Source organism: Astyanax mexicanus, chromosome 14 (assembly GCF_023375975.1).
Source record: "Astyanax mexicanus isolate ESR-SI-001 chromosome 14, AstMex3_surface, whole genome shotgun sequence".
In the NCBI taxonomy this organism is placed as follows: Eukaryota; Metazoa; Chordata; class Actinopteri; order Characiformes; family Acestrorhamphidae; genus Astyanax; species Astyanax mexicanus.
Window position 1 is genome coordinate 8,526,407 of NC_064421.1, and position 25,670 is coordinate 8,552,076.

At 37.6% G+C, this 25,670-nt stretch overlaps 1 protein-coding gene across 5 annotated transcripts in view; it reads left to right on the forward strand.

Annotated features, from left to right (window-relative positions):
* The window catches only part of tiam2a (TIAM Rac1 associated GEF 2a), a 207,037-nt gene that overhangs the window by 81,549 nt on the left and 99,818 nt on the right, over positions 1 to 25,670 (forward strand). For 4 of the 5 annotated variants that reach the window (XM_049464139.1, XM_022673209.2, XM_022673211.2 and 1 more), the window contains exon 2: positions 25,340 to 25,430. The gene's annotated coding sequence lies outside the window, so the exon portion shown is untranslated. Of the gene's footprint in view, positions 1 to 15,509; positions 15,619 to 25,339; positions 25,431 to 25,670 lie in introns of those variants that run through there. The other variant, XM_022673210.2, reaches the window with a different exon arrangement.

Below are 25,670 nucleotides of genomic sequence, written 5' to 3' on the forward strand. Positions count from 1 at the left end.
TTGCTAGTGCATAATTGGAGCTTTGTTGTGTTAAAATGTGAAAAAGAATGCATTATTAGTCAATATTATTACTAATAATGGCAAAAAGGTGTTATATAAGTGTATATGTGTAAATGTAAGTAAATAAGTAAGCATTATAGATGCTTCCCTTCACTGTATGTTAGTTAGATCAGTTGCAGCTCGAGCAGGGATTTATTAGATATGCAAAGCAGCTCTGGTTTCACAGGGTCCCACTGCGCTGCCCCACTGTGATCCCATACCTTCTTTAATGTGTGTTCAGCTGCTTTAGTGTGTTACTGCTGCTGTGCACCTTCACCTTTTCCAGCACATGTAGTGTTTCGGTCCTTTTGCACCAAGCTGGAGCCTTTTCTAAAACAAATAGACTTTAACACCTGACCTAAAAGTATACGTTTGAAATTTTCTCTTTGAATAGTCCTAATTAAAATGAGTTAGATAAATAAACAGCATTACAGGAATTATTAAAGATGGTACAAGGTGGTAACTGTAGTGATATAAAATATTTATATCAACTCATTTTGAGCTAAAAATATAAAAAGTAGAAAAATCAGATTTGTCACAATAACATGTCCTTAACTGTGTTTATATAACAGCATAATAAATCAATTATTCCTATTTTGTATGTCAAGGAACTTTTTAATTTTTAATATTCAAACTGCACATGGTGAAATTACTTGGTGAGAATTTGATCAATTTTGTTTAAAACCAATGGTTATACTTTAATTTGTTTTTTTATTTAGTATATTTAGGATATTTAAACATCCTCTGTGTGCCAAATCCAGTTTTCCCTACTAATTATAATAATTTCGATTTTTGTAAAACAGTGATTTTATACTGATAGTAAAATTCAGAGTTCATATTTGTGCACAAATCCAACTCAGCAGTGTGCTTTACCAATAGGACAGTGCTCGTCCACATTACAAAGCCTTCTTATTAAATACAGCTCTGGAAAAAAATAAAAGACCACTTAATAATTATGAGTTTCTTTGATTTTACCAAATTGAAAACCTCAGATGGATGGCGGATGGCAGATGGATGATCTCAAGCCATCAAACGATCAAGCTGAACTGCTTGAATTTTTGCACCAGGAGTAAAGGCATAAAGTTATCCAAAAGCAGTGTGTAAGACTGGTGGAGGAGAACATGATGCCAAGATGCATAAAAACTGTGATTAAAACCAGAGTTATTCCACCAAATATTGATTTCTGAACATTTAAAACTTGAAACTATGAATATGAACTTGTTTTCTTTTTTTGCATTATTTGAGATTTGAAAGCTCTTCAGCTTTTTTGTTATTTCAGCCATTTCTCATTTTCTGCAAATAAATGCTCTATATGACAATATGTTTATTTGGAATTTGGGAGAAATGTTGTCTGTAATTTATAGAATAAAACAACAATGTTCATTTTACTCAAACATATATCTATAAATAGCAAAATCAGAAAAACTGGTTGAAAAAATTAAGTGGTCTCTTAATTTTTTTCCCAAGAAGACACAGATACTAAGGCATGTTCAGTTGCATGGTCAGGGCTATGAGAGACCATCCTCTAAATGCCCCAGTGATTACAATAATTCTGAAAAACAGTGATTTTTTACTGGTGGTAAAGTCCAAAGTTCATGTTTGTCCACAAACCCGACTCTGTAAGGATTTATTTTAGCAGCACGACAGCTGCAGTAATTCAGCTCAACTGGAAACGTCATGAAACATCTCCTTTACTGAATAAAAGAGAGAGAGCAGGAGGAAGAGAGTGTGAACACAATCAGCCGGACTGTGAATGCGGCTCTGATTGGTCAGGCCTCTCTTCACCGTCTCGCTGTGACCTGTATTGTTGGGCGCCGGTCAATTCCTCTGATGGATGAGGCTGTGCTCTCTCTAATCCATCTCTCAGTGTCCAGATCAGAGCTGGAGAGAGAGCTCAGCTGATTGGGTTAAACCGTGCTCTCGCGCCTCCCGAGCTGACAGATTGGTGCGTAACAGAAACGCGACAGGTCAAGTCAACCTGATTCGATTAAAGGCCAGATAACATCGTTTAGACGACCCCCATGCGTGGGTTAGAGTATATGGTACAGATGGGTCTAGGAGACAGTTTACAATCAGTGTTAGATTATGTTAAGAGGAATTTGCATTTAACATGAAAGGAACAGAGCAGACTGTGGGTAGAAATTCCTGCTGCTTTATCAGGAGTGGTTTGGTTTTCTGATTGGTTGATTGATGATCTAATGGTGTTTATTCTGGTTGTCTGTATTGATTCTGCTTAGTTCTCCACATTAAGCTGAAGACAAAAGAATTTATTAGATACAATAAGATACTTGTATCACTGATTTTACAGTGGAGGACAAATAATGTGTAGAATTACCTGATGATAATGTTGGAATTTCATTAATCCTGTTGGTATCTTTAAAAACAATGCTATAGCAAATTATAATTGAACACAATAATTTAAGTGATTCGATTTTTATCATATATATCTCATACTACCAGTCAGAGGTGGGCGATATGGCTCTATAGTATATAGTATAAGAGTATAACAGCATAATCATAATGTGGCAAAATAAATAATATAGCATAAAATAATATAATGCATTAAAAATATTGCGGAATATTTAGTGCATGCATTTAATGGATTTTTTATATCACAAAATTTCTGTGTTACGATATATTGTATACGATATAATATTGCCCACCCCTACTACCAGTTAAAAGTTTTAGAACACCCTTATTGTTTATTAGTCCAGTAGCAGTGCTGGGCGGAGTTGGGCACGTAACTTTTGAAAAAGTAATTATTTATAGGTACTAGTTACTTCTCCAAAAAAGTAACTGAGTTACTCCACTATAAAAGTAACCAGTTACCAGTAAAAGTAACTGTTTCGTTACTTTTGTGTTACTCGCCCCCGTATTCCGTTATTCCCATCACTGTGTATGACTAGGGGTGGGTATCGTCACTGATTTCCCAGTTTGATTCGATTCGATTCTGATTTACAAGGTCCTGATTCGATTCAAAATCGATTAATTTTTGGGAAAAATCTGTTACAATAAAAATTGTAGTTTGATTATGAAATGTATGTAATTATACAAGGAACACTCAAATTTCTATTATTAAAATATTAGTGTTTTATATTATATAGACTTAACACAACCGTTACATTAGTTTTTGTTTTTTCACATCATTTAATGTAACTTAGTTAATTGTGCCACCGTGTTTCACATCTTTATACAGGTTTGGAATGACCACTTTACTCAAATGTTCACATGCCAGTCTTTTTAGATGTGTAGCCAGAACTAAAGCAGTATTGATGGTGTCTGTTGTGTATTGGTGGATTTATTGCTGATTTAGTTGAATCACATTGCTGTGTCCGTGGTTTGACTGCAGGTGAGCCGAAAGGTTTGGACAGTTTGACGTTATAAATTGAGTTTTTGTAGAGAGAGATTGTAGACATAGATTTTCTTTGCTTTTTTTGTTCTCTGTAAGAAGAAGTGAGACTTTTTTTTTTCTCTTTTACTCTATCTCTTCTTTTCTGTTTAACTCAAACACAGCACACACTAGGCATGACTTGGCAGACTGGACTAAATAGAGACTGGCATTCTCTGGGGGCGTACAAAACTGGCCTTCGTCTCAACATGACACCAACATGTTTACGAGTTCCGTAGCCGGCTGGCGATTTAGTGTCCGTGTCGGTGGAGGCAGAGGCAGTAGCTCAGTGGAGCACCACTGACATCCAGGCCTTTTATAAAGACCTTTTACAAAGCTGAGTTCTGGCAAGGGAACGGAGTTGGTGATTCATCTCTGTCAATCTCAACTTCCTGCCTGACAGCTCTCCTGGTCTTTTGAACCCAACCAAGTGACAAGACATGGAGTGAAGGCTGGAGCTTGGAGACCAGGCAGGCAGAGAGGCAGAGAGGCAGGGCAGCTTTTGGGATTGCAGAAGGAGACTGATCTGGGATCACCTGGGAAAACTTAAGAAAATGTGACCATAGGGATACTAAATTATAGAGTTGCCACCAGGGGTGGGGGATATGACCCTAATATAATATCACGTTATTATAGGATTGTTTGTGGTAACTATTTTCTTGGCGATATGACGCAACAAGTGCATCTCAAAAAAAATTGAATATTATTGAAAAGTGTCTTTATTTCAGTAACTCGGTAGTTAAAAATGTGAATCTCATATATTATATAGATGTATTACACACAGAGTGATCTATTTTAAGTGTTTATTTCTTTTATTGTTGATTATGACTTACAGCCAATGAAAACCCCAAAAAATAGAATAATATATAATACTTATAAGACCAACAATTAACATTTGTTGTCTAAATTGTTCTCTAAATTGTCATTTAGAGCCTTTTTGTATAAAATGAGAAATGGCTGAAATAACAAAAAAGCTGCAGAGCTTTCAGACCTCAAATAATGCAAAGAAACCAAGTTCATATTATAAAGTTTTAAGAGTTCAGAAATCAATATTTGGTGGGATAATCCTGGTTTTTGATCACAATTTTCATGCATCTTGGCATGTTCTCCTCCACCAGTCTTACACACTGCTTTTGGATAACTTTATGCCTTTACTCCTGGTGCAAAAATTCAAGCAGTTCAGTCTGAAATCTTTTTCATTTGGTAAAATCAAGGAATTTTGCCACCTATTTAAAAGACTACATAAATCAGATACTTCAGTTGTATTTTGTCTTGCTTTGCAAAGAAAATCCTAATTATTGTTTGCTATAAATACTTAAATTTTTAACAGAATAAACAGAGGATTTGTGCCAAGATTTAAAGAAATATTAGTTTTAATAGTTTTAACCATATTCTTGATATTCTACATCTTCATTAGTCTCAGATCAATGTAAAACTGGTGAAGTTGCTAAGAACTCTTAATTTTCACATTTGTTGAAAATTATTTTTAAAATATACTGTACATACACCTGGCCTTCCAAACTTTTCAATAATTGTGTATGTTTTATTTGTATAAATCAAGTGTTGAACTTTAGAGAGAAACTATATGGTTCACTTGCTTTAGATACTGTATAAGCACACTGAAATAAAAACTGATCCTCTGCATTTAAAACGTCTCACTGTTATAAAGGAAGAAGACAGTGTGTAAGTGATGTGCTCTGTTATCTCAGTCTGTTTAGTTTGTGTCGTCCACTCCTTTGATCTGCCTTTTGGGCTGAAACTGGAGGCCGCAGCTTCATAAATCTCCTGGTAATAAATCTCAGTGTGAGGCTGAGGCAGGTGGGAGAGTTAAGCAGGGAAATGATGTGGTGGAGGGGGGTCTAAGTGATGGAGACCTTTGACACTATATCCTGTTGCGGCTGAATTCCAGACGTCCGCTCTCGTCTGCCTCCAGAATTAATTTGTAAAATTAAAGTGATTCAGCCCCCGACCCCGTCCCCAGTGAGCGACGTTCACAGTAATGATGTTCAATGAGGAAAGGAGTGTGATAAACTGAGCTCATGTTGATAAAACACAGTGGATCAACACCAGCAGATCACATGTCTCACCAAACCATCACTGATTGGTGGAAACTTCACACTAGACCTCAAGCAGCTTGAACTGTGTGTCTCTCCGCTCTTCCTCCAGACTCTGCTCCCTTGATTTACAAATGAAATGTAAAATTTACTGATGATCAGTGATGGTTTGGAGAGACATGTGATCTGCTGGTGTTGATCCACTGTGTTTTAATATCAAGTCTAAAGTCAGTGCAGTATTTTCCTGCAAAATCTTACAGCACTTCATGTAAATCTCATATTGTATAGATGTATTACACACAAAACGATCCATATTTTAAAAAATCAGAGTCTTAGAATTTTTTTAATATTATATATATAAAAGACACATTGGTACTTTTGGCAGTGAAGGCAGTTTGCCAAGTCCTGCTGGAAAATGAAATCCAATTGCTCCAGCGGGTTAAGTGCTGCCACTATATACATGTGAAGTCAGCCACCACCTCTTTTCAAACTGCTGCTGATGCAACATTGCTGAGTAGCATCCCAACGCTCTCGGAGGAAAGTGCAGCGACTCAGTTCTGATACATCAGCTCACAGACGCAGCCTTGTACTGATCGGCATCACCCTTTGAAGAGACCGCCATATACCCACCCAGAGAGAGCAAGGCCAATTGTGCTCTCTCAGGGCTCTGGCAGCTGATGGCAAGCTACATGAACAGGATTCGAACTGGCCATCTCCTGATAATAGTGGGAGCACTTAACCTGCTGGAGCGCTCTGAGACCATTTGGATTTCATTTTCCAGCAGGACTTGGCAAACTGCCTTCACTGGCAAAAGTACCAATTTGTCTGTCTTTTATATAAAATATTCAAATTTTTCTGAGACTCTGATTTTTAAAAATATGGATCGTTTTGTGTGAAATACATCTATTTAATATGAGTTTTGCATTTTGAACTGAATTGTATATATGTATATATACTATGATATATTCTAATTATTTAAGATGCACTAGTATAGGGTTGGTTTCAGAGACAGGAATTTATCATATACTATATTTTCCATCTATGGAAAATCTCTATTCAGAATGCTGTGCATTTTAAGACTAGGCCCAAACCCTGTCTGAAAATCTGACCCAATAACTTTCATCAGTCAGTCAGGCAGGCATCTTTGAGCTGACTTTGGTGTTGTGGTGTGTTGTTTTGTGAGTGTGTGCTGAATAATAACACGCTCTGCTGTGATCTGAGGTCAGCCAGGGCTTTTTATCTGCTGTAGTTTTGTAAACCTGTCGTTTTCTGATGATCCGCTCAATATGCTGATGTGTGAACAGTCCATTAAAATACGATGTGTCAGGCTGGACAGGTGAGCGTGTCCGGCTTCCTCAGGGCTACACATGAAAAGGATGCAGAGTTCTGAAGCTGGTTGGTGTAAATTGGTGAATACAGGGTGATGTAGTGATTACAGCACGTATGCTGAGTCCTGCCTGGAGGGAGAATTGGGGGAACATTCTCAGATGTTTACTGCCAGTTAGAGCAGGAGGGCAGGTATCTGCACATACAGTACAGGCCAAAAGTTTGGACACACCTTCTCATTCAATGCGTTTTCTTTATTTTCATGACTATTTACATTGTAGATTCTCACTGAAGCATCAAAACTATGAATGAACACATGTAGAGTTTTATGTATTTAACAAAAAATGAGCTGTCCTCCACAGTCACCGGACCTGAACCCAATCCAGATGGTTTGGAGTGAGCTGGAGCACAGAGTGAAGAAGGCAAAGGAGCAACAAGTGCTAATAAACACCTCTGGGAACTCCTTCCTTCAAGACTGTTGGAAAACCATTTCAGGTGACCACCTCGTTGAGAGAATGATGCCAAGAGTGTGCAAAGCAGGAATCAGAGCAAAGGGTGGCTGTTTCGAAGAAACTAGAATATAAATTATATTTAATATTTATCATGTCACCTTTTTTATTCATGTGTTCATTCATAGTTTTGATTCCTTCAGTGAGAATCTACAATGTAAATAGTCTTGAAAATAAAGAAAACACATTAAAATAGAGAAGGTGTGTCCAAACTTTTGGCCTGTACTCTATTCAACAATGCAAGTACATGTGTTTACACCGTGAGCGTTCACGTTTGATGGAAAGAGAGCGTAGAACCTGTTGGAGAACTGAGTGAGAGCTTTGTGACAGTTTCAGATTCTGAGAAGATATGGTAGTTGTACGGCAATTTTAATATCTAAATTTCGTAGGTAACACCTCATGTAACTCTTTCTTTTTTCAACACATTTTAAAGTAACATTATGTAGCTTTTTATGTATAAAATAACAGCTTTAAATTAATTAAAGCTCCACTAGCTTGTGATATTGAGAATATCATGTAAATTATTGCTACTCTGGCTTCAGCTTACTTTTTCACAGTATCTCCTTTTTCACAGTTTTTTTTTTTAGATATCTTGAAATGTATGTGTAAAGCCTCCTGGCTCTGGCCGCTGTCTGTCATTATCAGTACAATGATGGCGGCGCAGGGAGCTGAAAGGTAGCGGCACGGAATGTAAACAGTGCTTCTTGTGCACTTTTTAAGTTATTAATGCTTCATTTTAAATGTCAGGGCCCCAGATTTTAGCAAGGAGGTGTGGAGCTACTTTGAACCTGGATAACGGTGTAAAAAAATAAATTATTGGGGCAAAATATGCCTAGATACGGCTGTTGTACAGAGTACAGGGTAAAAATCACAAAATTACTGGATCTCAGAAAGCAGTAGGAGAGCGGAGATGGGCTATACAATAAAAGTAAGTACTTTTTATCATGTTTTACTACACCAAAAAAAGTTCTTCTTTAAAATATGAAGGTTAACTCTAAATATCAACTCAATAGTAATTTGTTTGAGCAGTCATCTGCAGACACAATTAGATCCCCACATTAGACCAGTTTCACAGTACAGTAAAGTTGCTTTAGCACAGTTTTAATAGTGAAAAGGTCAGTTAGTATTAGTTTAATTTATATAGAGGACTGATGATCCGCCCGGAGACACTGCTGATGCTGTTAATTGGCTGTTAATCGTATCTGCTGGATAAATTAGCTGCTGTTTCTGGGCTTTTCCGAGTGCTAATTAGGTCCTGAGAGAACCTCTCGGTGTGTCCTGGCCGGCCTCCTGCCTTCAGTGAATATGCATGACCTCACGCTCCCCCGGTCAGAACCTAATCCTGACAAAGCCATTCACATTTCAAAGGCTCCAGCCCCTTCCTCACCTCTCACAATGCTGCTGAATCCAGGCCCATTGAAGCGCTGATCCTCTTTAGCCATTGTGCTCAGCGGAGGCCTTCATTGTAAAGCCATTCACAAAGCTCCTCGTGAAATCACTTAATACCTGAGCAGTCTAATTACCATCAGTGGGTAGATGCTCACGCTGCTGAAGATACTGGTTTGAACAGTAATGTATGAAATGAATGGTTTTATCACTGATATTTCTATAAACTGTTCTACACTGTTAAAAATAAGCATTTCCTAAGAGAACTTTTTGGGATTCTTTAGTTTGAAACTGTTCTTGATCTCATTTAAGGGCTTTGAGGAACCAAGAACATGTTTAATAAGAATAGTGTTGTAAAATTGTGGAACATCAAAAGGTTCTTCAAGGAACTTCAACAGTGATTGCATTTCTTTTGCTGCATCAGGTCAATGATCTGACCTTTGTGCACTTTATGCTAGGTTCACACTACACAACTTTTTAAGTCGTCACAACTGGTTGTGCTGTAATCGCGAGTCCTTCAGTTTTTGGGATTTTCACACTTCATGACTGATTGGCGACACGGGGTCACAAATTACATGTTTTTCTTTCTCTGTGGGAAATCACAGACTCACCAGGCTACTCTCCAAAAACACGTTTCGTCACGGGAACACACCAGCTAACCACAACTTAACGCACAAGAACTAGCGATGCCGTGCCAGAAAATCTCTACAGAGGAGAATACGCACTTAAAGTGAGTGCAATGAATGAATGAGTTCATATAAAGCAACTGAGCAAAATCAGAATTTATAAATATCTGATCAGTTTTATTCTGAAATATGTAGCAATATGTTCTCAACACAGAACTATATCAAATATTTCATGTTTCTCTAGATGTATCTCCAGAATCAGCTCATCAACCAGTCAGCTCACAGTAGCAGTAATGCTACTGCTTTATAGTTTTCTGTAGATAAATTGAAATATAAAGACATGCTTTTTTTGCTTTTTTTTTGTAAAATACATTATCCTACTTTCTAATATTAAATAAATATTTTTATTTATTTTTAATTTAAATCTCAAGTTTTTAGCTTTTTGCCCCATTCAACCCATTCATAGGGGACTCACTCACTGCCTCCCTTTAGAGTGTAACATTTACAGGGGGGCAGAAAGTGGTCAAACTCTCCATAAATGGCTCTGGTTATGCATGTGGTGCTTTTTGGACCAGTGAATCTCCCTCTCTCCTTAATTCCATTAACTGTGGGTATCCGCTGCTCCTGACCCCCAGTCACTGACTGGGTCAGATATCTAGCATGCCAAATATTTGCCAGGCATCTGTGACTGGCGATCAGTCAGTGATGGCTCGGCGAGCGAGTCTTTTAGTAATTTTATTTTAAATGTAGCTGCTCAAATTGATTCTTAATATGTATTTATAAACTAACTTTTAACTCTTTTACTATTTTAAGTTCACCCTACTTATTAATCTTGATGATCTTTTACAAGAGAGGCCTAGCTAAGTCAGGTGAAAGTACATAAAAAGTTGTTGCAAACGTAAATTATTTACTGAATTGTTAATAATGGATGTTGATTTTGATTTTATTCTAAGACAAGTATTTTTCCCAAATCAGTAGGTACAGTTCTTAAGAATCTTAAAAAAAAATACTTACTTTGAGAGGAAAGATTGTAACTTCACAGACTGTAAAGTTAATTTTCATAATTAAATAGACATTATATAGATTGAAAGTTGATAAGCATAGTTTAGTGCGGGTTTTATAGTATACCAATAAATCAGTCTGTAAAAGCTGCTCTTTCATTAGGAAACCAATGACAAATAAACATATAACAGTTAGTAATAAATCTTAAGGTTTCATTATGAATAGATATTTATGCTGTCACTTTTTAATCAAGTGTGTTTCCTGTTTTTCCACTGAGATCACTGGACAGATGAGCTCTTCAGTTAGAAAGTGTGATCTGTGAGTTTATTCAGAAACTATTGCTGGAATGTTTCTGTTTGAAACTGGTCTGGATCTTCTTTGTTTTTTTGAGGAACTAAGAACAGATTTTTTAGAGAAATTATGTTTTCAGAACCATGAAATGTTCTACCACAGTTTCAAATTGAAGAACCGCCACACGTTCCTCAAGGATCTGTTTTACTGCATCAGGTCAATGATCTGACCTTAGTGCACATTAGTACGGTTGTTTTCACTATAAAGAAGGCGTTACAATATATCCTTTAACTTTGTCATTTGTGATGTGCGAATGCGCAATAGTCACATCGCAGGACGTGCAATGTTGCTTAAGGCAATTAAAGCAAACACGTCATGTTCCAATGTTTTGCTTTTTGACATAAGAAGTAGATACACAGCGCTGTCTCTGTGTCTGTGTGAGTGACAGCCTGCTGCTGCCTGAGAAGTGCGAGGGGGAGTAAACACAAGGTAACCACATGGCCTCTATTCACATGGTTGGGCACGTGCTAATAAAAGCATCTGTTAAAAGCTGTGCACCATAGTCCAGCACAGTTTTACACAGATATTTCCAGTTACAGCTGAATTCACGCTTTTAATCCCTGAAAAACGCTCTTATTTACCTTTTAAAAAGCCTTTTAAATGTCTGATTAAAGTGTCTTACTGTTGTTTTGCTGTTTTCCTCGGGTTTTAAGAGTTCAGCGCTAACTCAGCTTTTGATTGGTCCGTACACGAGTCAGCATGCGGGCGGGAGCGGGGCTGGTGACGTCACGGGCTCTGCATTGTTTAATATCGCGATATATATCTTTGGAAAAAAAAGAATTGCAATGTAAACTTTTCAAATATCATGCAGCCCTACTTTAAACCTCGAGGGGAAATAAAGCCGAATGCAGACCAAATGTCGTGTTTACCCAACAGCCTGCTTGCCCAACCGACTCCATTAAAAAGCCCAGAGCATAGCTGAGGTTACAGAGAGAGTTCATTCAAACAGTCGCATTCAGAAAACCACAGCGAGGAATGAGCCCAGAACACTGGAGCGGAGCATGCCAGGACATCCACTCCTACAGTTTATTTTTCTTTTCAGACACAGAGAGAGAGAAAAAGAGAGAGAGAGATCACGAAATGAAAGAGTACACGCAGTCTATCATTGTTGGAGGATGATGTAAAAGGTAAAAGGTATAAATAAGGAATCCTTCAGACATTAATGAGAGAAGGCAAAGAATGATGGGTGGCTAAAACACAACAAACATTAATGTGCTTATGTACTCTACAGTTCACTCAAGTGTCAACCAACGTTAAAAAAGTCCACAGAAAAAGACAGATTCAACAGAATCTGTTTTTAAAATATCATCCCGAGGAAAACAGTAAAACAACAGTAATCAGCCCTTTAATCAGGCATTTAAATGGCTTTTTAAAAGGTAAATAAAAATGTTTTTTTTCTGGGATTAAAAGTGTGAATTAAGCTGTAACTGGAAATATCTGCACAAAACCGTGCTGGACTGAGGTGCACAGCTTTCAAAATGTGTGCTTCTCAGGCGGCAGCAGCCTGTCACTCACACAGACACAGAGACAGCGCTGTGTATCTACTTCTTGTGATAAGAATCTAAACATTGCAAGATGTGACATCGCCTGCACTGCGTATGACTGTTGTGCATTCGATATATCATACAGCCCTAGTTTAAAAGTTAAAAAAAACTTGTGTGGGCTCGACATGCATCCTGTTTCCTCTGCATAATCATGTTTAGAAACTCGTACTCCCTTTTTTCTACAGCTTCACTGACTGACCCTGTTGTCCTGCTTATCCCTCCCCCCATACCCCTCACTGGCTGAACCAGTCACTGGGCTGGACTGGTTGGGCTGGCCTCAGACTGCTGGGCTGGGTGAGGTTGGTGGGGGTTTTCAGACTCACACTCACAGAGCAGAGGGTAGAAAGCCTCACACTGCTTTCTACTACTGGATAGCCTCTCTGTTAGTAGTAGTAGTAGTGTTGTGCTGTAGTCTAAACTCAGGCTTTAGACTGGCTTTGAGTCTTTGTTCTAGTCTTGTTCTCTCTTCTTTAACCTCAGTTGGAATCAGTCTTGTCTTGGTCTTGGAGTGAGGTGGAGGTTGTTATAACATTACATTAACAGGTGAATGTTAATCCTCTTTCATTCATTTCATTCAACATTTTCAGCTGACCATGTATTTTATTAACTAATAACTTATTTATTTTTTATATATTATGATTAGGCCTGTCATGATGATTACATTATGGATTTATCATACAATAAATGGACATTTACCTTAATAATAATCATTTGATAATCATGATATCGTCTGTTGTTTATTTGTATGTTTGTTGTAACTGTGACTACATACACACAGTATGGACTACACAAGATGAATTAGTTTTGTATTTAAAAGGATGTGCTTGCTTTGTTATGCTATTATGTCAATGAAATTTAATGGTCTCAAACTGACAATAATAGTTTCACACAAACATATTTTCTTGGACAATATGTAGTACACCAAATATTGTTATTGTGCCAGGCCTAATAATGGTCATCTTATCACACTGAATTTACACATTTTGCGTTTTTTATTGTATTATTGTATAATTATGACTATAAAATGATTAATAGTAAGTTTGGACTATGTTACTTTATTTATTTATTTATATTTATAATTAGTTTCAGATACATGGTGGAATAATATGCTTTTATATATGTATCATATATATATGTATGTATCATATATACATATATCATATATATGTATATATATATATTTTTTTTTTTTTTTTTTTACTATGATAAGACCTTAATCTCTCTTAGTCTCTTAGTTTTATCTAGGTATTGGCTACTTCAGGTCTTGGTCTAGGTCTTGACTTGACTAGGCTTGGCTACTGAAAGACTGGGTCTGGAATTGGTCAGTGTATTTCACTCACTCCTGGTCTTGGACTTTATTAAAAGTCTTAGTCACTACTCGACTACTAAGAGTCTTGGTCTGGACTCAATGTGTCTTCAGCCTTTTGTATTGATTCTGACTATTGCTAAGAGTCTTGGTCTTCATTAGACTCCACTTCCCTGTCTTGATCTTAAATTGGATGTTGACTCAACTATTAAAAGTCTTGGTCTTGACTTGGACTAGGCTCTTGCTGTCTTGACTACAATATAACTCTATAGGTTGTTTAGTGTGGAGCTCTGTCCAAAATTCAGACCAGATTTTAGAAAATCTTTGTATTTTTTTTCTAGTTGTTTTGACCACAACTTGACCACTATTTAATGGTCTTGCATTTGGACTTGATCTGTTCTCTGCCTTTGTCTTGATTCTGAAGAGTCTTGCTAAGAGTCTTGATCTTAAATTGGACGTTGACTCAACTACTAAAAGTCGTGCTCTTGACTTGAACTAGGCTCTTGCAATCTTGACTCCAACATAACTCTATAGTTTACTCTGTTGAGTGAAGCTCTTTCCAAAGTTAATGCCAGATTGTAGGAAATCTTTTTTGACCAGTATTTAATGATCTTGCACTTGGACTCAATGTGTCCTCTGTCTTGATCCTGTTGACTGCTAAGAGTCTTGGTCTTGACTTAGACTTTGTTTCCCTGTGTTGATCTAAAATTGGACGTTGACTCAACTACTAAAAGTCTTGGTCTTGCCTTGTACTAGGGTCTTGCCATCTTGACTACAACATGACTCTATAGGTTGTCCAGTGTGGAAGCTCTTTCAGGCCAGATTGTATGAAACCTTTTTTCTTTAAACAACAACTTGACTTATTTAATGGTCTTGGTCTAGACTTTGTTTTGATGTTTCCCTTTCCAGGTCGTGACTCAAACTAATGTTACTGACTCAACTCAGTGTCCTTGTCTTGGTCTTGTTTTAGACTCTGCTCTTGCTGCTTTTATTACAGCAGTTTTCTCTAAGCTGTCCAGTGTGGAGCTCTGTCCACAGATCAGACCATATTGTAGTTTCTAGTTTATTTATTTATTTATTTATTTTTTACTTCGACTTAACCACTATTTAATGGTCTTGGTCTTGGACTCGAGGTGTTCAGGCCAGAGTGTTTGAAACCTTTTTTTTAAACCACAACTTGACCACTATTTAATGGTCTTGGTCTAGACTCTGTGCTGATGTTTCCCTTTCCAGGTCTTGACTCAGACTCTGTGTCCCTGTTTTGGTCTTGTTTCGGATTCTGTAGGAAATCCTTTTTTTTTTTTTTTTTTTGCCTTGACTTAACCACAATTTAATGGTCTTTGTCTTGGACTTGATGTGTCCTCTGCCTTTGTCTTGATTCTGAGTACTGCTAAGAGTCTTGGTATTCACTTAGACGTAATCTTAAATTGGACGTTGACTCAACTACTAAAAGTCTTGGTCTTGGACTTGCTGTCTAGACTACAACATAACTCTATAGTTTACTCTTTTTTATACATATATAACAACTTGTGTATTATTTAATGGTCTTGGTCTAGACTCTGTTTTGATGTTTCCCTTCACATATCTCAAATCAGACTTAAGCTTCTAACTCAGACTCTGTCCTTGTCTTGATCTTATTTCAGACTCTGCTCTTGCTGCCTCTATTACAGCAGTTTATTTTAAGCTGCCCAGTGTGGAGCTTCGTCCACAGATCAGACCAAAGTGGAGGGAAAACTTCTGGCTTGTCCAGCTGAACATCTGAGGCCCAGTGAGTGTAGTAGACTCCAGTCAGTGACAGTGAGGCACTCAGATTTTCCTCTCTCTCTCTCTCTCTCTCTCTCTCTCTCTCTCTCTCTCTCTCTCTCTGTGTTGTCCTGCTCAGGATTAAGAGTCACTCGGTCTCAGAGCCAACCAGGGAGGGAGTTTCCGTGTGTGTGTGTGTGTGTGTGTGTGTGTGACTCAACGTGTCTAAGTTTGTCACTCTAAGAGTACAAGCCCTTGTGTGAGAATCGACTTTGAGATCAGGCAGCTCTGGATTTCGCTTGCTTGCTCTTCAAAGCCAGTGAGATTAAAGCTCTTTTGCAGAGGTAAGAAGAAGTTTTTTCTCTTTTCCTTTCTTCAGGCAGGTTCAGGCTTTGTTTCTGATATTAACAGGATTTAGAGGCAGATGCTGAGACAGGGCTGCGTGAGGTGTGCAGGTGTGTGCTCTATGGTGGTCTGTCTGTAGCTGTTTGTAATGGATTGACTTTGCCGTGTTTTGTGATGTCTGGATTCATTTATGGAGCGTTAATCTAATTCCAGTGTGATTGGACCTGGCGTGAGTTTCCTGTGGCAGTCGGAAAGTTCTGTCTGTACTTTTTAAAACATGATGTTCGTGATAGTGCCTGCCTGGGGTTGAGGTCATGGTAGAGTTAAGTAGGGACACTTAAGGTAGGGGCTGAATAATATATCTAGACATTATTGTGATCAAATCTGTTCCAGTTAATTTAGTTTTCTGAGGATGTTGTGGACTTTGAAAGTTTGCATGGTTCATTAAATATAGAAAATAAATTATCTGCTTAAATGTGGGGATTATTATTTTGTGCTTCAAGCATTCTCTAAAGTACACACATTTTTGGACAAGCTGAAAGATACAGCAAATGGAGTGAGGTGGGCTGATTTTGGGTATGGGCTTGGGATTGTACAACTCTGCGGTAGTCATTTTATAGGATTTTACACTAATATGACTCATTATATGACTGCGTTTTCCAACCCACTTCACATAAGTTACATAGTGCAGTGCCTGGCATGCCAAGGTAAAAGTAACAGTGGTGGAGATCACTGGAGCAGCACAGTTTGTAAGGCTTTGTAATGATTTGCCCATCCAGACAGTCTTGCAAGGTGCCATGATATTCTTTTTTTGAGGACATAATTTGTGCTAATTGACATTTGCATGTTTTACTGCAGGACATCTCAATTTTGTTTTGTTTGACTGGTTGTAGTGTGTTAAATGTAGGGTTTTTAAGCAATATGTCATATTTTGTCCTCGATGATTGATTATCAGTATCAGTACTTCTATAACTCTGACCAACCCATTAGTTTATTACTAAGAGAGCAGGAATATTCTCTATTCCATTCGAACACAGGTACACAAACATGTCAACAATAGTGAAAGCAGTAGTATTTAACAGTCTTATTAAATCAGTTTTACAGCATGTCTCATTAAATCAGCCATATACACACAGTACTGCCCCACCTCTGTCTGTGGACATGTTTTTTTATTGTGTTTGGATGCATGAAATATGATCTAATGCTTCATTATTTACTAAAACCTCTAATTGATGCTAATGTGAGACAGTGCTAACATTACCCGAGGCATATTATTATGGCATATTTTGGTTGGGTTCACTATAAAACACTAGTACATTTATGTCAAACTAGTACTATGGTACTTAAAGGATAATGTATCATGATATTATTGTATTGTTTAAAATATCACCCACCTCTGTTCAGGGCTAGCTGTGTTTGGATAGTCACTTGTTGAAGGTTTAAAGTACTGCTGGGCAGTATACCAGAGTAATTAGTGTTATCCGAGTTAAATAGAAAAACAACAGCAAACAGCAACTATATACTCAGAAAAAGATTAATGGAATTATACAATCAATCCACAGCTCAGAGACGAGTCCAGAATCAGTCCTGGGTATAGAATCATTTATTACATACAAGTGATTAAACTTCCTAAATCTTTGGATAAGAGGTGCAAAAAACCTTTTAAATCTATTTAAATATATTAATACTGTAGCTTAAAGTATAATATTATTGCTCCCTGAATTGTATGTATTTGTTATCTGGAGAAAGAAGGGAATTGTGGCTGGTTTTAATACTGTAATGCCTCTAATGTCTCCAGAAAAACATTATACATTTATATTAAACGTGTGTCTTACTTCTGCAATAGAACTTTTGAGAAATATCTTATTAAATATTTAAACCTTGAGTATTTTGGGACCATTTACAGTGTTTATGGAACTATTTAAAATGTCAAGTCAAGTCAATTTATTAATAAAGCACATTTAAAAGACATTAAGTGTCGACCAAAGTGCTGTACAATAAATAAAAACAAGATTTAAAAGAAAGCAAATCAGTGGTAAAACTATTTAAAAAAATAAATAAATAAATAATAATAATAATAATAAGCACTTGAATAATTTACTTGAGTTAATTAAAAAAATAATTTACTTAAGAAGACAACAATAAAAATAAAAAGAGTTTTGTAAAGGAAGTTGTGTTAAAGTTGTTGGCTTATCTATTTTTAAGGTCTATTGTTTATATTTTTGAGCTGTTTTTCTGATAATTAACTCTGATTTCTTCATATATTGAGTGATTTTGTGGGACAAAATAAACCCAGTAGTAATCAAAGCCTTAATTTTAAAGCCTTAGTGTTTTATATTATATGTACTTCTAACAGTACACTAAGTCACAAACCTATATAAAAGCCCAGTCTTGCAAAAAATAAAATAATAATTATAAAAATACAGTGATATACCATGAAACCTTCAGAATCTTAAATACAGTGGTGTAGGTTTTTGTCATACCGCTCAGCACTAGTTTAAAGGAAAGAGCTGAAGATGTTCCTTTGGCACTTATTGAACTGAGCATTGATGCTGCGTTCACTTTGAAATATTCTGACACTCTGTGAGCTGCTATCAGACTGTCTGTCACAGTCATTTACAGCTTCTGCCAGGGGTCTGAATCCCTCCTGAGAACAGACTGAGAGGACATGCGGAGACAGACTGGAATTAATTAAATAAATATGGTATTTTCTGCTTTGTGCTTTGTATTATAGAGATGGTAAACCAGGTCCTTTGTCAGAAACAGTAGTGTGTGTGTGTGTGTTTGTTCATTTATATCTGTGTGTGTGTGTGTGTGTGTATTTTATGTGTGTGTGTTCCTAACCATAATAGCTTCCTGCCTCTCTCTCATACAGTCATTTGTCTTCCTGTGGTTACTCTATTATGTCTGTTTTCAGCGAGAGTGACCTTTGTCTTCTCTTTATCCATTTAAAAGCAGTTCTCTGCCGCTGCCAGCAGGTGATAAGACTCTGTTTCTTGGACTCTAATGTGTGCTTCTGTGGAGGAAGTGCTTCTGAGAACTGGGCAGCTAATAATAAGTGTCCTGTGATGTAACAGGGAAACCCTTAACAACCTTGTGTTTGTGTGAAGCTGTGATCCTGTGGGTGTAACAGTTTCAATGAGTTCATTAGTTTCCCCTTTTTTTGAGCAACCTGTCTGTTCAGTTAATCATGTAGTATCTTTTTTGTTTATTAATATTATCGTATTTTTCGGGCTATAAGGCGCACTTAAAATCCTACAATTGGGAAAGTTTTATGTATGAATTCTACCAGTCAGGTATTAATGAGCAGTAAAGCCACTCTGCTGAAGTAGAGGGTTATAAGGGTGAGTTTTTAGTGAAGTTTCTACAGCACTAAGGCTGGGTGCAGCAGCATTAGTATTAGCTGCTAACCGCAGCGCTAGTCTGCGTGTTCGCCATGTTAAAAAAAAAGCTACATGGGATGAACCGCTAGCTGATAGTACCCTGGGTTACCGGAACACTCAGGGTTCCTTAGTCTAGCGCTATCGGGTGTCATTTACATACCGCTAGCGCTTTGGTTAGCGGCTAATGCTAATAGTGCTGCATCCAGACAAAATACTGTAAATCTAAGCTTACTGTAAACAAACTGAAGCACTTTACTCACCCAAATAAATGGTTTACAGAGAGAAATCTGTGTAGTTTAGCATCCTGCGCTCGTTTTACTTAAAAAAAAAAAAATTCTTTTTAAAAATTACAGTTTTGTTTACTTAGGCGCTTCCCTCAGCATACCCATTGGAATCTTTCTCACTTTAACGTAGGCATCCTTACTAGTGTTGCTTAATGCGCCTTATAATCCTGTAGACCAGAAAATAGAATTAATTAAAAAAAAAGATTTTTCTCCTTTTTTGTTGGTTGTTTCTTGTTATGAACAGGTGGGTCATGAGGTGGAAAAGGTTGAGAATCTCTGCATTTAAGATACTATGATACTAAATTATTTTAATTTCCTTAAAGTTGATGTCTATACATTTTGGGATTTGGGGGATTTAGGGCCCTCTCTGGTCAGAATAGGTAATTGCACAGAGCATGCGGAAGAATAATTTTAAGCTGGGCGGGTGTGATGCGGTCTCCTTTCAGAGTGGAAGAATCTGATTCCAGGTTATGTTTTATTCAGAGAGAGAGAGAGAGAGAGAGCGCGCGCTCAGTCATCAGCTTCACTCCTTCATTTCTTTGTTTTTACTATGAGTGAATGAGCTACTGAGCTCCTAGTTTCCTCTTCTGAAGTCTCCATTGCTCCACCAGCCGCTCGCGTTTAGTAAAACTGAGCCGGATTCTCTTTTAGAAGCTGTACGTGTGATGCAAGTACGTAAAGATGTGTGACGTGGCCAGAAGAACTCCCGCGAAAAGCGACCCGATACCATATACAGTATTAGGCTTAGCAGGGATAGTCATTCCAGCACACTCAGAAATGCTTCAGACAGCTACTTTAAATGTTTATTGGCACTTGTCCCGGCTACACTTATTTTTCTTAGGCTAGTTATTCTGTTTGCTGTTGTTTAAAATGTTGTTGCAGCGTTGTTTCAGTGTTTATTAATAACCACACGTTTTAATGTTTTCTCCTTTTAGCGTACCCTTAAATCTTTTGTTTTACTGCTGGATTGCTTCATTTCAGCTTCTACAAAGCAGAGAATTCCCTGGTTGGTGATTTGCCGATCTGGTTTGTTCCTTCAAGTGTTCTGTGAAGGTCGAGAGGGTTTTCCTCACAAGGGCCATTCTACATCAGCCTGCTGCTGCTGTGCTGAGATAAGGAGGGCTAACCTCAGTAGATGTATACGGGTCACCAGTGATTTTTTTTTCTTCTGTCTCAAGGACAAATAGGCACTGGCTTTAAGGGACACTTATTTATGCAGTCACATTTACAGCAGAGCCTTTTTAAAGTTCTGAATTAGTGTGCAGTTACTGTAATGTTGAAATGAAACGCTGTTAATTAGTGCATGATTGTGATGGTCCTGCAAAAAAACTGGTGGGAGGATGCTTTGGGTCAGAAGCAAGAGGGTGGTGTTTATAAAAGTCCAGTTGGAAAGTGGAATGAAGTGGAAAGAGAGAAAAAAAATAGAAGAAAAAATTTAATGATTAAAGCTATTTTTGACTATCAAACTCCCAAACGAAACCTAGCTAAACAAAAAGCCTTAAATAGCCTCAAATAGCTTCAAAAAGGAAGTGTGGTGATGTCACCTCCTGCCGTTTTGGAGGGAAACCAGTCAATAAAAGTCCTCCCAAACAAACACTATGAAAAGCACCCACCCACAGCAAACAACCACAGATAAAATGTTTTCCTTCATTTTTAGATTCATTATTTTAAATATAGTTTGCTAAAGCACACCTAAACAAAGTTGTGGCCGATAACAATACCAAATATTAAAACATTAAACCTTCATATTAATTCTAATTACAGTTTTGTTTTCCTGTAGGTTTTTTTTTCTCCTCTTGTTAGTGTTAAACCTTTTATATAGAGTTAGATAAACTGTATATAGATAAACTGTTTTGTGGCTTTAGGGTTAAGCACTATTAATTTAAGATTATTTTAACAAACATATATCTGGCAGAGAATAGCTCTATGACAATAATGTTATTCCCAACTTATTTCCAGGTAAGCTGAAAGCAGCATTAGTCCTATGGTTGGCAGCTATTAGGTACAGTTTGTATGTGATTGTATCATGAAAATGTAATTATATTTAATTATCATGGTGTTAGAATATTATTTGCTGTATCACCCTCTGCAGTCGTGAAGTCATAGCTTTAAAATAGATTTTTCCTCATCTCTATGACGACAAAATAAAAATATAAGAAGGGAAAAAATCCTATATATCTATTTTTGCAGCATGATTGGCTAAAAGGTTCCAGTGTGTATGGCGCTAGAGGTTGGAGGAGACTATTTTAGACTTATTTCAGCTCGTGAGTAAGATCTTCCTTTCCTTCCACACAAGCAGCAGGCAGATGCCCTGCTTCTCTGGCCAGCAGCAGCGGAGTTCCTCAAGGGTGTATCTTAGGGCCTTTTTTTTTCTCCTTTTTTTCTTTTTTAAGGTGCTAGTGGCTTACATTAGTGTTCAGCCAGCAGGAGAAGGCCTGTGTCTGGAGTCTGAATGGCCCGGTCTGTTTGTACCTCTAAAATAAAGTTCTTTCACACTCGTAGACACTTGTAGATGTCCTGAATCTCGTTGCTCTCTGAATGGCCGCTCTGTGCGGGAGTCGCTCTGTGAGTTTGTGGTGCTAGTATTGTGAAAGAACTGCCTTTATGTTGACTCCATCAGGCTGACGGTTGACTGCAGCATGCTGCACACTCATTTGTCTGGATTGAAATGCGTTTTTGTGAGCTGCATGTGAAAGGATTTCCCCTCTCCTGACCCGTTCAGTGGAGGAGTGAGGAATGGAGGCTGTTTTTAATCAGGGAGTCGGGAGGTCAGCTGGGGGGAGATGTTGGGGAGAGGCAGTGTGTGTGAGGAGCAGATGTTCTCCTAATCCTGCCCTCAGAGTTAGGCTCAAATTTTCCCACAGAGGGGTGAGAGGGAGAGGCTGAATAAGCTGCCGTCAGCTTGATGAAGCAAATTTGACTTTAAACTGACATGCAGATGTGCTTTGCTCTGTTTGTTCAGTGTGTACATTCACAGCGTTCGAGAGGATGCAATCATGAGGGAGAGAGATGGAGAGAGATGGAGAGAGATGGAGAGAGATGGAGAGAGATGGAGAGAGATGGAGAGAGATGGAAAGAGATAGAGTCTGAGAGTCTTCAGCACAGTGATGTAGGTCCATAGGTAGCTTACAGCAGAGAAATGGAGACCGACAGAGAGACAGAGAGAGAGAGACAGAGAGAGAGAGACAGAGAGAGAGAGACAGAGAGAGAGAGACAGAGAGAGAGAGACAGAGAGAGAGAGACAGAGAGAGAAAGAGAGTCTTCAGCACAGTGATGTAGGTCCATAGGTAGCTTACAGCAGAGAAATGGAGACCGACAAAAACACAGAGAGAGAGAGAGAGAGAGAGAGAGAGAGACAAAGACAGAGAGAGAAAGAGAGACAAAGAGAGAGAGAAGAGAGTGAGAGAGAAAAAAATGGAGAGAGAGAGAGAGATAATAACAGATAATAACAGAGGAAGATCTGATCAGACTGTATTTAGGAGAGATTCCAGAATGTGTTGGATTATCTGCTAAATATGTAAACAATTGCCACACCCTGAGAAACCAGAGCCCCACCCTACACTAAACCACCCTGCTTATATAATTATATATATATATATATATATATATATATATATATATATATATATATATATATATATATATATATATATATATATATATATATATATATATATATTATTACATAAACTATATGTATATTTATTTATTACTGTTTTTTCACATATTGTAATTTATTTATTATCCTTCAATTTTTGTCATAATTTGTATTAGTTGAATTGTTTGCTTTGGCAACAGTTGTTACTTGCAATTCATGCCAATAAAGCCATTTGAGAGAGAGAGAGAGAGAGAGAGGACAGAGCATTTGTGTGTGTAAAACCCCTTAAAATCTTCTTTTTTTAACTGGATTTGACAGCTTGATTTGCCCTAATTTGGGTTAACTGTAGTGTAGAGTGTTGGTGAGTGTTGTGTGTACGGGGGAGGGTCATGTTCAGGAGTGCTTTCTGGCCGCTGCTGTATTTGGCATCCTGCGCCGGACTCTGCTTGGCAGCGCGGCAGAGGGGGAAAAAAACGCTGTGTGGAATTTGTGTGTTTAAAAATAAACAGAGGATGAAATAAAGGCTACTTTCAGAAACTTTCCCAACCGTTCGGTGAGATGAGATTTAGCTCTGATACACGGGGAAATATGTGAGTAACGTTGGGAGTCTGAGGGAAACTGAGTTCTTCTCCTTCACTAACACCCCAGCCTAGAGCTTCAGTGATGTAGTCCAGACCTCATCTGACTCCAGAAGAGCTTAAAGAACCATTAAACCTGAAATCTGAGCATCCGCCAAACATGTGCTTCAGACTAATGTGTTTAAATACAGCTGCTGTTCCTACCTCGTCCTTTGTGTTTGGTCTAGAGATGCACCAATCGGGTTTTTTTATTCTTTGATCTGATCTGAGTCTCTTAATGCTGATTAGAGGCGTTCTATGAGTGCCATTATCAGCCGGTAATGCACTGTAACCGAAACACTCCATGTATTACTCCACAACATACAGGTAACCTAGCAACGATGCAGCGCTTACAAGCCAAACAGCGCAGCTACAAACAGAGAAGCAATGGAGTTTTTATAACCAAACAGATCGTATTTTCTCGTCCTCTTTAACTCGAAATCTTTCAATAAACAGCGATAATGGAACTGGGGTATAGTCGCAATAATACTCTCGAGGTTCGTGCTATAACGTGTAATACTGGCACTGCTGTAGCACAAATGTTGAGTGTATTGTTTCTTAAATATCATTCAGTACTGATCCAATCCCATATTTGCATTTGCATAGTAATAGATCCACACTGCTTTTAAATAAAATGTTCTGCTGATTAAAACTGAAGTAAAATTGCTTTATTTTTAGTTACATTTTATATAATTTGTCCCTCTTGATATATTTCTACTGTTTTATAGTGTATTTATTTTTTTTTTTATTCTGTGTGTTTGTGTGTGTGGGGTACACACTTTAAAATGATGTGTTGTTTGTTGACTACAGTTTTTATACAGTTTCAGATATTATAGTTCATTTTTTTAATCACTGTAAAATAGTTCCACAGTGAAAGACTCGAATAGAACTCTTCTATTTACCTACTGAGAGCTCTCCTCAGTGCTGAGGGCAGGACAGTAATGTCTGGTAATGGCACTTTAGGATTGCACCAGATGGTGCCGTGGTTAAAACAAAGACTCTAAACTGGATTGATAGTTTGGTTGTTTTCCACATAATGCCATGTTGGCTTTCTTTAAAAGACTTTGGGCCTTATTTTAGCGATCAATAGGCGAGCAGTCCAACCGCGCACAATGCAGCTGGATTTAGAGCGTGTCACTGTCTTTGCTATTGTAACTACAGGAAAAGCATGCTTTCCAAGGCACGAAACACGCAAAAGGCATGAACGAATTATCTTAACTAATCATGGCTGTGTTTTGTGACTCTTGCCTTTTCTTTAAAAAAAAAAGAAAAAAGATGTGCTCTGATTTTGGCGCATTGGTATTTTATTGGCGCAGCAGTTCTCTATGTGCATTCGTAATGCATGGTGTGCCTGCGTTGCTAAGATAGCAGTAATCATCTGAATGTTGTGCTTTCCATTGCAAACATAGCAATATGCAAAATTTACCTAAACACACCTCACTTCCATTACACTGCGCTCATTAGAGATATGTAGATATATTCGTAAACTTTGTAAAGTAGCAATGAGCATTGTGACGTGCCTTGTGCAGGATTTAAGATAGGGCTCCTATCTTAAATGATTTGATAAAGGTTTGACTAGGGATGTGCCATATTGTATTGTAGACAACAATCTTTATCATTATAATGACTTTTTAAGTGATAACAAATTAGCTAAACAGTTTAAAAGAGCAAAAAAAAACTTTTTTTTTTGTTTCTACTGAATGTTTAATTTGTTATACTTAATTAGAACTATAAATGAAACTTTAACATGTCTTTTTTTCTTGAAATTTGGCGTGCCATTTAAAAATGACCTTTTAATAAAAAGCTAATGCATCATTATGCTCTTTTGCACCACACAGATGCCCTCACCAGATCTTGATTGCCAGCTGACCTGGAAGAAGATGATGAGCGTTCAGTCTGCAGGATTTCTGTAGGAGTTTAAAGACACAGGTAAGATCTTTTAATCCTCAAGAATCCTTCAGGATTCCCATTCCTCTCATATTAGTCCTGAGTTAATGTTACTGATGAAGCTGCTGCTGCTTCTTCAGGCTATACTTTCATACTGTCATGTTTAATTTATCCCTACATGAAACAGCACGAGTAATGAAATCATTTGAAATCATTTGTCATGGGCGGCAATTTGCGCGTGAAATTAATGTGACCTGCTGAGGCTGTGATGAATCTCAGATC